The sequence below is a fragment of the Diceros bicornis genome, chromosome 1 (assembly GCF_020826845.1).
Source record: "Diceros bicornis minor isolate mBicDic1 chromosome 1, mDicBic1.mat.cur, whole genome shotgun sequence".
Taxonomy (NCBI): Eukaryota; Metazoa; Chordata; class Mammalia; order Perissodactyla; family Rhinocerotidae; genus Diceros; species Diceros bicornis.
This window is the reverse complement of record NC_080740.1, coordinates 33,204,116-33,218,536: the sequence shown is the minus strand read 5'-3', so window position 1 is coordinate 33,218,536 and position 14,421 is coordinate 33,204,116.

Here is a 14,421-nt window from a genome sequence, read left to right as displayed (position 1 = left end):
GATTACAATCTCTTGAACAGTTTGACAGAAAACAGAAAATAACCTGTCAATTTAGTGACCCCTGAGGAGGACCTGAAATCAATTCAGTACATCAGGAAGAGACAGCAGTTACACGAGAGTCTTTCTCTAAGGCACGTGTTATGTGCTACCTTGGTGTCAGAAATCATAGACACCCTTATCAGATGTATGGTTTGCAAATATCTTCTCCCAATTGTTAGGTTGTCTTTTCGTTTTGTTGATGGTTTCCTTTGCTGTGCAGAAGCTTTTTAGTTTGATGTAGTCCCATTTGTTTATTTTTCCTATTGTTTCTCTTGACCAGTCAGATGTGGTGTTTGAAAAGATGTTGCTAAGACCGATGTGGAAGAGCAAACTGCCTATCTTTTCTTCTAGAAGTTTCATAGTTTCAGGTCTTACATTCAAGTCTTTAATCCATTAAAAAATGGGCAAAAGACCTGAACAGACATTTCTCCAAAGAAGATTACAGATGGCCAACAGACACATGAAAAGATGTTCAAAATCACTAACTATCAGGGAAATGCAAATCAAAACTACAATGAGATATCACCTCACGCCCGTCAGAATGGCTATAATTAACAAGACAGGAAACAATATGTGTTGGAGAGGATGTGGAGAAAAGGGAACTCTCATACACTGCTGGTGGGAGTGCAAACTGGTGCAGCCACTATGGAAAACAGTATGGAGATTCCTCAAAAAATCAAGGATAGAACTACCATATGATCCAGCTATTCCACTGCTGGGTATTTATCCAAAGAACTTGAAAACATCAATTTGCAAAGGTACATGCACCCCTGTGTTCATTGCAGCGTTATTCACAATAGCCAAGACTTGGAAGCAACCTAAGTGCCCATCAAGGGACGAATGGATAAAGAAGCTGTGGTATATATACACAATGGAATACTACTCAGCCATAAGAAACGATGAAATTCAGCCATTTGTGACAACATGTATGGACATTGAGGGTATAATGCAAAGTGAAATAAGTCAGAGGGAGAAGGTCAAATACCGTATGATTTCCTTCATTAAGTAGTAGATAATAACAACAATAAACAAACACATAGGGACAGAGAGTGGATTGGTGGTTACCAGAGGGGAATGGGGGAGGGAGGAGGGTGAAAGGGATAATTCGGCACATGTGTGTGGTGATGGGTTGTAATTAGTATTTTGGTGGTGAACATGATGTAGTCCATGCAGAAATAGAAGTACAATGATGTACACCTGAAATTTTTACAATGTTATAAACCAATGTTACTGCAATAAACAAAAAATTAAAAAAAAAAAAAAGAAATCATAGACACGAGTATGGCCCATCTTTCCTAGGTGTGTGTCTTTAGGCTTATTCCAAAATCACATTGTGTTCACCCTTGTTTTCACTGCTTCTTTTCTCCCATTTGAGCCCACGTAATTTGGGGGTATTTTTTGTATCGTTTTAGTCTGCTTGAAATCACTTCTAGAGGCAGGCAGAGGATAAATAAATAAATCCACACACTGCCAAACTTACACAAACGTTTAAATCCAGAAGGCCTTGCACAACTTGAATTTTTCATAAATCAAAAAAAAAAAAAAAGCCTTCCTGGGGCCAGCCCAGTGGCACAGCGGTTAAGTGCAAGCGCTCCGCTGCGGCGGCCGGGGTTCGCAGGTTCGGATCTCAGGGGCACTTGTCAAGCCATGCTGTGGTGGCGTCCCATATAAAGTGGAGGAAGATGGGCACGGATGTTAGCCCAGGGCCAGTCTTCCTCAGCAAAAAAGTGGAGGATTGGCATTGGATGTCAGCTCAGGGCTGATCCTCCTCACAAAAAAAATAAAATAAAAAAAGCCTTCCTTTCTTTAATATTTTAATTTTCTATTTTAAGTCAACCTTCTTATGCTAAGGAATTGTCCCTGCACTCTGGCTGCACTTGGTCCTTTCTCTGTCATGATTAGAACGAGAGAAAAGGGGGGCAAGTAAGAACCCAGATAATACTGTGGTAATATGAGCTAATTTAGGGAGAATCTGCACTGAGACTGAAACAGGAGACTGGAAGCAAAAGCCAAAGAAGCCGCTGCCAACTGTACTCATTCCCTGTGGGACAGTCCTCAGGCCTGTGCTCCCAATCATCAACCAAAATTCTCCTTATCTCTAAAATGCCGTTATCTCTTTCAGTAACTCAGGGAGGTTGTGCCAGGAACTCTCTGACCCTTGTCGTACGTGACCTCATTTTACATCCCCATGACCTGGGCTCAGACAAGGATTCCTCTAAATGCCTTGGGTAGACTACAGGCAATGAGCTCCAGAGGCAAGGACTTGTGCCTCTTCACTTTGTTGCCTTCCAAAACCTAGGACAGTACCTGGCATACAGTCAGTGCTTAATCAACGCTCAGGATTAAGAAACTATAAAGGCTCCAGATGGCAGCTCACTCAGTCAGAAGGCTCCTGACTTCATCCACAGACCCTCTGTTCTTTCTTGGTTATCTTTTAAGCTGTTGTTTTGACCTTCAATGACTAGAATGGGAAAATATGAGGGCATAAGAAATTTTTATTCCATGTTTTATGATGTGTAGATGGGTTTCATTCCTCAGAAATGCTTTGCCGATAAACTAATGCTTGTCTGAAAGTATATTTTCTTAGGCTGGAAAGATTCTAACTGCTCTGAGCAAGTTCAACAAATGCTGCAAAGATGATGAAGTCACCATACACTGGTCCCAGACCTCACCATTCCTGTAGAAGTTATTAACACCAGGATAAGATTGGGTGGGAAAGAAGAGGGGGTAGGGATGAAAAGGAAGGTTTCCTATTTCCGTAAATTTTTGCACCATCCAAGTAAGTTATCAAAATGCTTCTCCTTAATTTGATCAAAGCATTACCTCCTATGTAAATTTCAAAGGTGTAACTTTCCATTAAAAAAGGTCATTTGATTCAGTGTGACCACCACCTCTGGAGATTTAAGGCTATGTGTAGACTACTCAGGACTCACCTGCTTCAAAAACATTTTGGAAGCAAAAACATTGATAAAATAATTTTTAAATGCTGATTAGAATTCAAACAATTTGATGGTCCAAAATAAAACTACATTAATAATGAAAAGCTCTGATGGAGCTAAGAGTATGCAGCAAAGACTTAAGGAAGAAATAAGGTTAAATTAAGAATAAAACGAATCCTTTTGCAACTGGGATGGCTCATCATCCAGCAAGAGAGGTCCAGGCAACTGGCCTGATTCCATGGGATTAGAGAGAATGAGCTGTTGTGGAAAAGGTCAGAGTGAAGACACAAGCCTGGTGGGCCCTGATGGTAGGCTTTAAACACTCGATGCCAGGCTTGTCAGGGCCTAAGAATTGGTGCATAGGATTTACTAAAGTTTGACTGGTTTATATTCTGGACCTCCCAGGATTTTGGAGTCATTATAATCAAATTAAGGGGACTACGAATTCTTTGTTCAGTCTAAGGTTCACTTTCAGGTTTGTCTAAACTTCTAGACCATTCTATACAGACCTAACTGAATATCCTGGGGCAGAGGGCAGCAGTGGAATCAGCAGTAAGATCAAAGTTTCCAGCATAGACCAGAGAAAAGGACAAATGTGAAGCCAAAGCTCATTCTTAAAATATTTTATTGTCAGGCTCACACTGGTGGTCCTGGAAGTAACTACTAGGAAGCACCATGAGAAATTAGGAGACTTCTTAAGGTCTTACTTGAAAGAAAATGGAGCCTATTTTGAGCTAACTACATTGAAAACAACACCGTGGTTTTTAATTTGTTAAATTTGCTCACCCTTTTTTGTCTCCTAACTCTCACACATAAATGATGCAAGATCCTGTGTGTATTTTTTTTCCAAAAAAAAGCAAACTTAGAAAAAAGGCTCTTTACTAAAAGTTATACACACAGTAAATACTTGATCCTGTCACAAGCATGCATTTGTTCAATAAATATTTATTGAGTGACAATTACATGCCAAGGCTAGTGGTGATAGCTGTGAACAAGAAAAAAGAAAAAAATATACAGTGCCTGCCCTCAGGAAGCTTACATTCTAATGACAAAGAAAGATACTGAAAAAATAACCATAAATATGGGGAGTGTCAAAAATTAGAATATCAAGGGCATAAGTAACAAGAGAACCAACCTCTTCTGTGGTCCAGCAGAGGACATGATGTTTAAGTTGAAATTTGACAGGTGAGCAGAGGTTTACCAGATGAACAACGGGGCATACAGTGTTCCAGGCTAAGGAAACAGCATATATGAACTCCCAGAAGCAGGAGAAAGTAGAGTGGATTTCAGGTGCTGAAAGAAGTCCAAGGTTAAGTAGAATGTGAGAACAAAGAGGAGGCTGAGTTAGGCCGGGCCTCGTCATGGTACACCACGGTCAATTATTCCAGACTTTATCCCCAGAAGCTACCAGTTGGGAAAGATGGCTTATGGATGCCTATATCATTTCTGGAGGAAAGAAAATTACTATTGATGGTACTCTGTGTCTCAAGATATGTTTCAAACATAATTTTTATTTAAAATTTTGCAATACATTCACCTATTTGAGAAAAATAATAACAAAGGGGACTTGAAATGAATAGTTTCCTATAAATCAAATTCCAGTGCAAATGTTCCCACTGGTTTGCTTTGCCTCTTTAATATCCATAATCTATACTGTGAGCCTTCACTGGGAAGCTATGGTAATGGGTGAAAATCAACATACCAATAGAATCAGAAGTGTTTTAGGTATTATGATGGTGACATGGGATTGGAGTATTATTTAGGATCCTTATAGTTCAGCTTCCTTCATGCTTCAGGAGCAAATCAGGAAGCGAAGAGAGATATAATCCAGTCAGCCAGAACAACTCTGCCCTCAGCCTCCTCATAAAAGTCAGGTGCAAAGTGAGGTGTTTTAACTCCTAATCCCAAGGGCTATGGTTAGAGCACTGGAGTAGCCGCTTGGAAATCCCAGCTTTCACCTGCTGTATTTATTATGCTTATGTTGTTTGTTCTTCCAGTTCCCTTCCAGCAGGACACTCCAAGACTCCTAATATCAAATAGTTCACCCCTTCCTGCTCACAGAGGAACTCCTTTCACTCAGGACAAAACATTTCATTGCATAGAAAACGCTTAAAAGGCAAACGCTCCTGGAGGAAGTAAGGGTTCTAGCTCAAATCTTCCAAGGAGACTAGTCTACAGGCCTTTTCAGATTCCTCCAAGATCTCTCTTTACTCAGAAAGTCCACCCTAACATAATCCTTCCTTTCAGCAGGAAGGGATTGCAAACAGGGGGAAGGAGAGAGCCAAGGGCCCTGAGTGTCTTGGGGATGCGGAGGAAGGAGAAGAGACAGAAACGTCTGTCTGGAGCCTGGCTGAGGAGAGACCGCTGACCTCTCAGTGGTGGCCCTCTGAGCAGACCGCTGGTTTGGCTATTTCTAAGAATATCCTCCAAAAGAGCAAGAAAGACCCAGTTAGGAGGTTTTTCACCTACCTGGCAAAATTTGTGCTGAGACTATTATGGTCACTGAAGGAGGAACAAAGGCATAAAATAATGTCTTGCCAGAAAATCAAAGAAAGAGAAAAAAAGCTGCACCACTGTAATTAGGTATTTGGCTTCACTGTATTTCAAATTGAGGTTTCCAATACAGTTTTGTTCTCTTCTTGAAAGGGCTAATTATACTGATGTTCCAAAGAAGCATGTGATTGTTACAGTGGTTGTATTAGCATGTTTTCCAGAGAGCTGGTATGAATTAAGAGCAAGACCAGTTTCATTCAAGAAATATTTGGTCGTTTTATTTTCAAACTCTGGAAATAGGAGCATTCATATTTATAGATCCCTGTGTACATACAGAGATGTGCAGAGAAGCAGCCAATGTCTGCCTTTGGCTTTACTTCCAAGGAAACTGGAGGAATTACTCATGCACAAATAGCTGTCTTCACAATCGTATAGGAGAAACTTATGAAAATACAGAGATTTCAAGTGGTATCAGTGTGTAAAGGCATGTATTTGTTTAGTTGTTTATTAGCTTTATGAAAATGTGCTTTTTTGTGGTACAGACTCTTCAGGGAGCCAGTGCAAAATAATGTTTAATTTAAATATATTCCAAACAACATCGACTGCCATATATTAGTATCAGTAACCCACCATAATAAAAAGGAAGTTTTTCTCACTGGGGCTTTGCAATCAGAGCAGACAGAGAAAATTCTACAAATGAGGACCCTCCACAGGAAGCCTCTGTCTCTTTCCCTGAAGGCTGAATTTCTAAACTGTAGCTGGAGTGCTTCAAGTCATGTTAATTGTGATGATGGTGCATGGGGAGAGTGCAATTTCCAAGATTGAGGTTGAGTTATTTAGGGACTTGGAGGCCAGTGTCTTAGTTAGAATTGCACTAGGAATAGAAAAGACAGCCTGAGCACACTGGGCTTCATTTCCCCACAGCTCGCCACACTTAGCAGTCATAGAAGGACATGCTGTATTCCCACAGGATCTCCACAGTACAATGCTCACACTCAGGTTATAACCAAAATACTGATAGACTCAGCGAAAACTGTGGGCAATATAAAATAACCCAAAGTGTTACACACCATACCTTCCCGACTGGGAAGTTTTTGAAGTTTAGATACTCGTTTAGAAAAGCACTCTCCTGATAATCTCAATATTTGTTTAGAAGAAAAAGAGCAAGAAATCAGCAGCCATGTGGGCAGAAAAGACATGGCCGCCACAGAGGAGAACAAAGGATGGTGGTGAATCGGATTTAACCAGCAGTGAACTGTTTGATAATATGAACTGAAATGGCCCAGCTCTTCTAAGTTATAGGACTATTTACTTTAAAGTATTCAGTTCTTTGGGGGTTAAGTCAATTTTTGGACATAAGAAGGACCTCTATTGTTTTTGCCTTCCCAAAAATCATTCCTCTTTTCTCAGTTTCCCTTTGGGATGCATCCTCTCTTGCACTCAAAACCACTGTAGTATGTGCTGAGGACTAACCCACTCATCTCCAGCTCCACGGTTGGCCACTCCTGGCCAGTCAGAGCACGTGGGCCCCTTGGCCACAATTATTGGTTCCAAAATGTGCACATACACATACATTGGATCAATAAGAGCATGAGAGTGAGTCACTGGATTTTTGCCATGATTAGAAGGAAGGAGCTTTCCCTTGAAAGGGGCCAGAGGGATGCTCAGCTAAGGAGGTATGAGTTAGTAGATCTGGATACAGGGGTGACCAATGCTCGATAAACTCTTATTATGTTTAAGCCAGTCTGAATCATTTTCTCTCACTTGTGACCCAAGGAGTAATGACTAACACAGTAAGGGACTAGGCTGTCCAAACCTGATAAAGGTGTGGGAGGCAGAGCACTGTGTTGAGAGTCAGGGGTCCTGAGACCTTATTCTCACTCTACTACTAACTGTGTGATTATGGGTGAGTCACAGTCTTCCCATCTGTGAAATTACAGAAAGAACTAAAAATTGAAAGTCCTATACTTTTTAAAAACCCCTTTCTCAAATCAGATCTTACCCAAGTCCCCTTATCTGAAATAAATCATAAGAACAACAGCAACAATAAGAGTGCTCATGGAGCATGCACTCTGCAAAAGTCTTGCCTCTAAATGCTTCATGTGTATTTTACTCATCTTAATCTTCACAAAATCATCTGAGGTAGGTCTGGTTATAAATTCCATTCTACAGAGGAAGAAACTAAAGAACAGAGAGATTAAGAAACTTTCCCAAGGTCACACAGCCATACACAGTGGATCTGAGACAGGATCAGCTCCGGGATCTGTGCTCTCAACCACCCCACTCTTAACCAAAGCTCCTCTAGATGAAGTGAGGTGGGCAGGCTAGAAGTCCACCCCTGAGGCTTCACCAGGAAACCACAGGCTCTGAAGAGCTTGATAACCACAAAATTCTATGACATCTAATATTTATTCCAACTCCAAATGTTTGCATACATACGTGTTCAAACATATTATGCCAAACAAGCAGCAACAAACCAATCCCAGGACAATCTGGACAACATACAGAGGACACCTTTGCAAAGCCCCAAAAAGATAATCCCAGCAGTTCAGCCTCTTATCCGATTTCTGGGATAGCGGGAAGTCTCAGAGCCAATTGTTAGGAAAACCAAAAAATGGAGATTGTTTGACCTCTGTCAGTATTGCACCTCCTTCTCCCTCACATCATTTCACCTGCTGGTACCACATCTGAGGCTATAGCCAACAATAGAAGATAGAAAACCAAAACAAGCATTTGGCTACCATTTCTGCAGACCATGTTCTCTGCAAGACCCAGGCATTTAGACCTGTGCTTGGTGCACTTAAGGACTTGGGGTGGAGGAATCTAGTCAACAGTTGGAATTACAAGACCAGAGATGAGGAGACAGGAGGAAGCTGGAGGTGCCCACCTGGCAGTAGGTTATTGTTGATGTCCTAGGTATGGTGAAATGCTTACCAAGCAACAAGAGAAAAGAGGCAATAATTAGAATGTCAATATTTAAGCAGTGGTAAGAGGAAAAGGAATAAGGGCAGAAACCTAGGAAGGGTTGGTCAGAGAGGTAGGAGAAATATGTTTCATTTCAAGGTGCAGAGTTGAGTTCCCCTCTTTATTTTTTCACCTTCTTTCCTGAACCCCCACTCTCATTCCCATAACTGCCCAATAGGTGGTCACTTAATGTGTCTGAAGTATATTCTTGTATATGCTTATATCCTTATAAAATGTATTGTCTTATTTTATGAATATCCAAGCTTTTAGTTTACATAAATGTTATTGTGTTGAAATCTGATTTTATTTCCTACTTTTGCCACTTAATTCTTTTTTTTGGTAAAAATCAAACTGATGTTTTACATCAACTTTGTGGATTCCTACTCTTATATGGCATTCTACAGTCACACCTTTCACATTTAAATTTCCCATTCCCATAATAATGTACACCCAGGTTCCCTCCATAAGCAGACATGCTTGTTCCCACTTCATATCACAGTATCTTCTCTTATCTCCTTGAAGATAATTATTATGTATATTTTAAATTCTTGATCTCTCTGTTCCACTCATTCTGGTTCTGTACAGGATGTTCACTATTTATCTTTTCTCTTGGTTATGCTATTCACTATTTGATTACTTTGCCTGTGACTTTTTCTTCTCCTGGAAGCATTGGATCTCTCGATGAGTAATGTGTTCACAGTCTGGGTTTGATTATCCCTGACTACATTCTGCTTATCAGGTGACCCTGTGCCTGAGGAAACCACTCCATTCCTTGGGACCATGCACTGTTCTTCTATGAAAGCTTTTATTCTTCAGTTATAACTGCCTAGAGCTGAAAGTGTGGAGAGGAAAAGGAAGAAAATGCCTGCAAGTGGCCCAGTCAAGTGCATCTGTGGTTATCTACTCCCAACCCTACCTTTTTCCTAGGTTGATATTATCCCATAATCCAATTCACCCTACAAACCAAGCTGGTGTTGGAATGATTTCCTATGCCACTAAGATGAAAAAAAAAGTACCCATTAGACATTCCAGATACTGTGACAGAGAGAAAAGTGCATAACCAAGATTCCCTGACTGTGGCACCCAGCCTTTCTCTGCCTTTGCCTGTCATTTCCTACACTTTATGTCACAATCATACCCCCTCTTCCAGGTTTCTCACAGTCTTTACCTTCATTCTTTAGACTCTTACATGTTCTTTTACTTCTGGACAATCTCCAGGGTTGGGCTGTAAAGCCATCCAGCATGTTGTGTTAATTTACCATCTTGTCAGGCCCAAGATACAACTCTAGGACTGGGTTTGTCTCCTCATTAGACTCTGAGTCCCTCTGAAGGTAGGAATTGAATCATTTTACATCTAAACTCTCAAATCCTAGCCCAATGTTAGGCAAATTACAGACAACCAAAATAAGTTTGTTTAATGTTATGGGTTGAATTGTGTCACCCCTCCAACCAAAAGAAAAGATATGCTGTAGTCCTAACCACCAGTACCTCAGAATGCGACCTTATTTGGAGACAGGGTCTTTATCGAGGTAATCAAGTTAAAATGTGGTTGTTAGGGTGCGCCTTAATCCAATATGACAGATATCTTCATACAAACGGGAAATTTGGACCCAGAGACAGGCGTGAATAGAGGGAAGACAATGTGAAGAGACAAAAAGAGAAAATGGTTATCTACAAGCCAAGGAGAGAGGCCTGGAACAGCTCCTTCCCTCACAGCCCTCAGAAGGAACCAACCCCGGGGACACCTTGATTCAAGACTTCTAGCCTCCAGAACTGAGACAATAAATTTCTGTTGTTTAAGCCACCCAGTCTGTGGTACTTTGTGATGGCAGTCCTGGGAAACTAATACATAGAATGAATAGATATATGAATGTGGTGAACAAAGGAGGAGAATGAACAGAGTACCACAGCAGCATATGAGGTGGAAGAGAATTTCAAGAAGGAGGATGCAACCCTCAGAGCCAGATGCTACAGACGGTGTGGTGGCATGGGGCGGAAAAATGTCCTCTGATGTGATGATTAGGAGTCTTGTTGTGCTTTGTTTCTTAATGTTCTCAGTGAAATCAGTCTTAGTGGAGCAATTTCAGAAGGCAGAAGCTTGATTATAATAGGATGAGAAGTCCAGAGAGAAGTAAGATAGCAGGAGGAAGATACAAACACTTCAAGAGTTTGGAAATTTTGAAAAAGTGACATAAATCTATAGCTTACAAAGGAGTTTTCTGTAGGATGGAGAAGAACTGAGTCTGTTTGTGGCAGGAAAAGAATAAGCCAAAACAAGGAAAGGTTGACAATACAATAATATATAATTAGACTGCCTTTCCCCAAATTACCCCTCTGCTTAGGCATAAACAACAGCACTAATGACAGATTCCACATCCATCGCTGCAAGGCAGGCAACCCTTCTCCCTGACACTTCTACAGAATTTTCCTCTTTCTGTCAGCCCTCAGAGCACCCTTGCAACTGTCTGTATCAGTAGACAAGGTAATAAGAGAGAGGGAAGTCTCCTGTAGAGTGCACCCTATCCTGGTCCTTGCACTGCCTTAACCCTCCACCTCTTCTTGCCCCAGAAGGTGAGTCTATCTGTGTTCCATTTCTTCAACACTGGTTCATAAATTAACCCCTGCTAAAATGGCAGCTAGATGGCTGGCAATGGCTAAAGGCATGACAGTGTCTAATATAAACACACACAAACACCCAAGCACATGGGAATCTGAACTCTTGGAATCCAAAGCCTTCTGGCCCCAAAGAATATAATCCTAAATGATTCCCTGGGAAGATAAGAGTTTGAGGCTGGTAATGTTTTAGGATTGGGCATTGTCTTAGTCCGGCGCCTATAGAAACATATGGAATAAAAGTATTGGAAGAAAAGACATCAGCTGCAAAGGGTAAATTCCTCTGCTTGCCAGTGTACCTGGCCTCCCTGTGGGTAAGGTAAACACCAAAGAGAGGGTGTGATTTCTGAGCCAAGTGCAGTGGGACACAGCCCACCCAGCCACAGTGACTGGGAGGACAGAAACTGGTAAATGTCTCAGAAAAATCTAACATCCCAAACTCCAGTGACCAGGACAGCCACTTCCCTCAGGGACACTGGTGCCCCTGACACACTCCATCCCTCCTCTTAAGATTGGGTCCAACTCAACCTTCTGCAAATCAAGTCACCATGGCAAAGTTTGTTCTTAGGAGACAAAAAAAAAAAAAAAATCCAGTTTCCACAGCTTTTACACATGTGTATGGTTATAATTTTCCTGACTTGAAGCAGCACATGAGAGGCCTCAGGTTCATGTTATCTGTGTTTTCAGTACAAAAGGAAGAAATAATAATGCTGTCTGGGGAATTCAGTGATTAAATTTATTGTTAGACTATAAGCAGTCGTTTAGAGCCAAGCTCTCAAATAAATCCAAATTTTAAATAGCGACCCTAGTGGAGAGCTTGAGTTTTAGAGTGTGATTCCCAGTTTCATCAGTTATCAACTGTGCAACCCTGTATAAGTTCAATTAATGCAACCAATATTTATTATTTAACTAATATGCTACTTCATCTCTCAGAACCTCAGTTTTCTCATCTGAAAATGAGGGTGATAATTCCTACTCCTAAGGTTGTGAGAATTCAATTATAAAATGCATATGTGACTAGATAACACTTTGAGATAGTAACTTTGGTTGTCTATGCACCTCCTTCTAGGGGTTAGGGAGCTGCCTGTATAGCATCACTTAAAAGAGGCCAGACAAGGGCCTATCCTACCCTAAAGTGTTTAGTTTTCCCCAAAACAAGCAGGAAGCAGGCTCTATGCTTATTGCCAGGGAGGAAGTATATAGCATGGGAGAAAAAAGAATTTTTTGTTGTTTTTAAAACATTTGCCTTCATGGCTTTTGTTTCCACAGTCTTAAGCCCCAGAGTTGAGGGGGGAGGAAAGAAAGATTTTTTGGTGGGAGAAACATGGAGGGGAAAAGATTTCCCTCAGGCTAGATTCCCCTGAGGTAGAAGGAGAAATAGAGGGATCCTGGGGCAGTGGGGAATGTGGACTCAGTCCCAACTGCACACTAAGGTCACAGCAGAACAAAGCAACACATGGCTGCATGATGCCCCTGTGCAGATGGAATCCCGAGCTGCCTCACAAAACGTGTGTGTGTCCTCAGCGGGGTAGAGATAACTGTGTACACATGTTGGCCATGGGGACCAAGCTGATGGATGACTTAGGAGGTATCTGTGTGGGTAATTCAGTGACCAAATAGCTTAGTTCCTGACCTGCCAATATCCAGATACTGTACAAGTCTCCCAGGATCTTGATAGGATCTCAGGTAACAACACCGAAAATCACTGAGTTTTAGTCTGGCAGGATGGAAGCTTACAATAGAAAGTAAGTTGACTTGTAGACAATAAGAGATAGGAGATGATCACAATGAGACACTGCTTCACACTCACTAGGATGGTCATAATATCAAAAAAAAAAAAACATATAATACGGTATTGGTGAGAATGTGGAGAAATTGGAACCCTCACATATTGCTGATGGGAATATAAATGGTGCAGCTGCTTGGAAGACAGTTTGGCAGTTCCCTGAAAAGTTAAACATAGTTACCATATGGCCCAGAAATTCCACTTCACCCAAGAGAAATGAAAACATATGTACATGAATGTTCAAAAACTCGTACACAAATGGTTATAGCAGCATTATCCATAATAGCCAAAATGTGGAAACAATCCAAATATCCATAGACTGATGAATGGATAAACAAAATGTGATATATCCATACAATGGAATATTATTTAGCCATAAAAAGGAACGAAGAACTGATTCATGCTACAACATGGATGAACATTATGCTAAGGGAAGGAAGCCAGACACAACAGTTCATATGTTGTATAATCAGTTTGTATGAAGTGCCTAAAACAGGCAAATCCACAGAGATAGAAAGTAGACTAGTGGAGGCCAGGGTGAATTTTGTGGTATGTGAATTACATCCCAATAAAAAAAAAAGGAGAGAGATATTTGTTCATTTGAGTTATACACTCAAATTCATAACTGCTACATATATAAAGCACTTTTATATAGATCTGATTATAGTAGGAGTTCAATAAATGGGAGCTATTGTTGGAAACCAACTCAAGACAGGATGTGATCATTACAAAAGTGCCAATAATGCAATTTCCCACTGGGAACAGGCTGGTTGCCATCTTGAGGCAAATTAAAATTATCTTGGTCTCTACTCCTCAAAGCTGAAGAAATATATTTCACCTGATGCTGGGTCCTGATCTAGGGAAAGAAGTTGCTCCCCACCCCTTGCTGATTGGTTCTTGTAAAGCCAGCCCAAACAGCAGTGATAAAGGAAATGTAATCTAACTCATCCCAACTTTACACATTATCATGACTGAATACCTTTCTGTGCTTACACCCAAAGACTGGCCTAGAAAGGAAAATATTTCCACTTCAAAGTTTTCTGATACTATCATATGGGCAAGAGAGTGGGAGGTTTGGAGCAGAACTGTGTGATTTAAAGGATTTAGATGTTTTAAAGGCACTAAGAGAGCAAGAGCAGACAAATGAAAGCAATAAACTAAGAGTCAGACTAGCTGGGTTGACACAAGCAGCTCATGCAGGGATTAGGGAGGAAAGAAATGTCCTTGAAAATGTCCTTCCAAGTTCAAAAACAAGCTTCAGTTCTCCTAAACAGAGGGAAAGATTTAAAATAAAAAGACTGTAGCACAACTCTGAGATGAGGTATGGGTCCTTTTCTTATGACTGTTAAATGTACAGTCCCCTTGTGATGGGAATAATGTTATTACCTTGGAGGGGTTCCATTATGATGCAGACTGGCTCATATTTTATTTTAGAGCAAAAGTTCTTAAGAGTGCAACTTATTTCTGAAGGAATAAAAAGGACTTTGTGAAGAATAGAAGTAGTCAACATTATTATGGGGCATTGACATAGCAATTTGCTTGCAAGTGATTTTAAAAAGTACTGCTAATAACACACCTTATTGTATA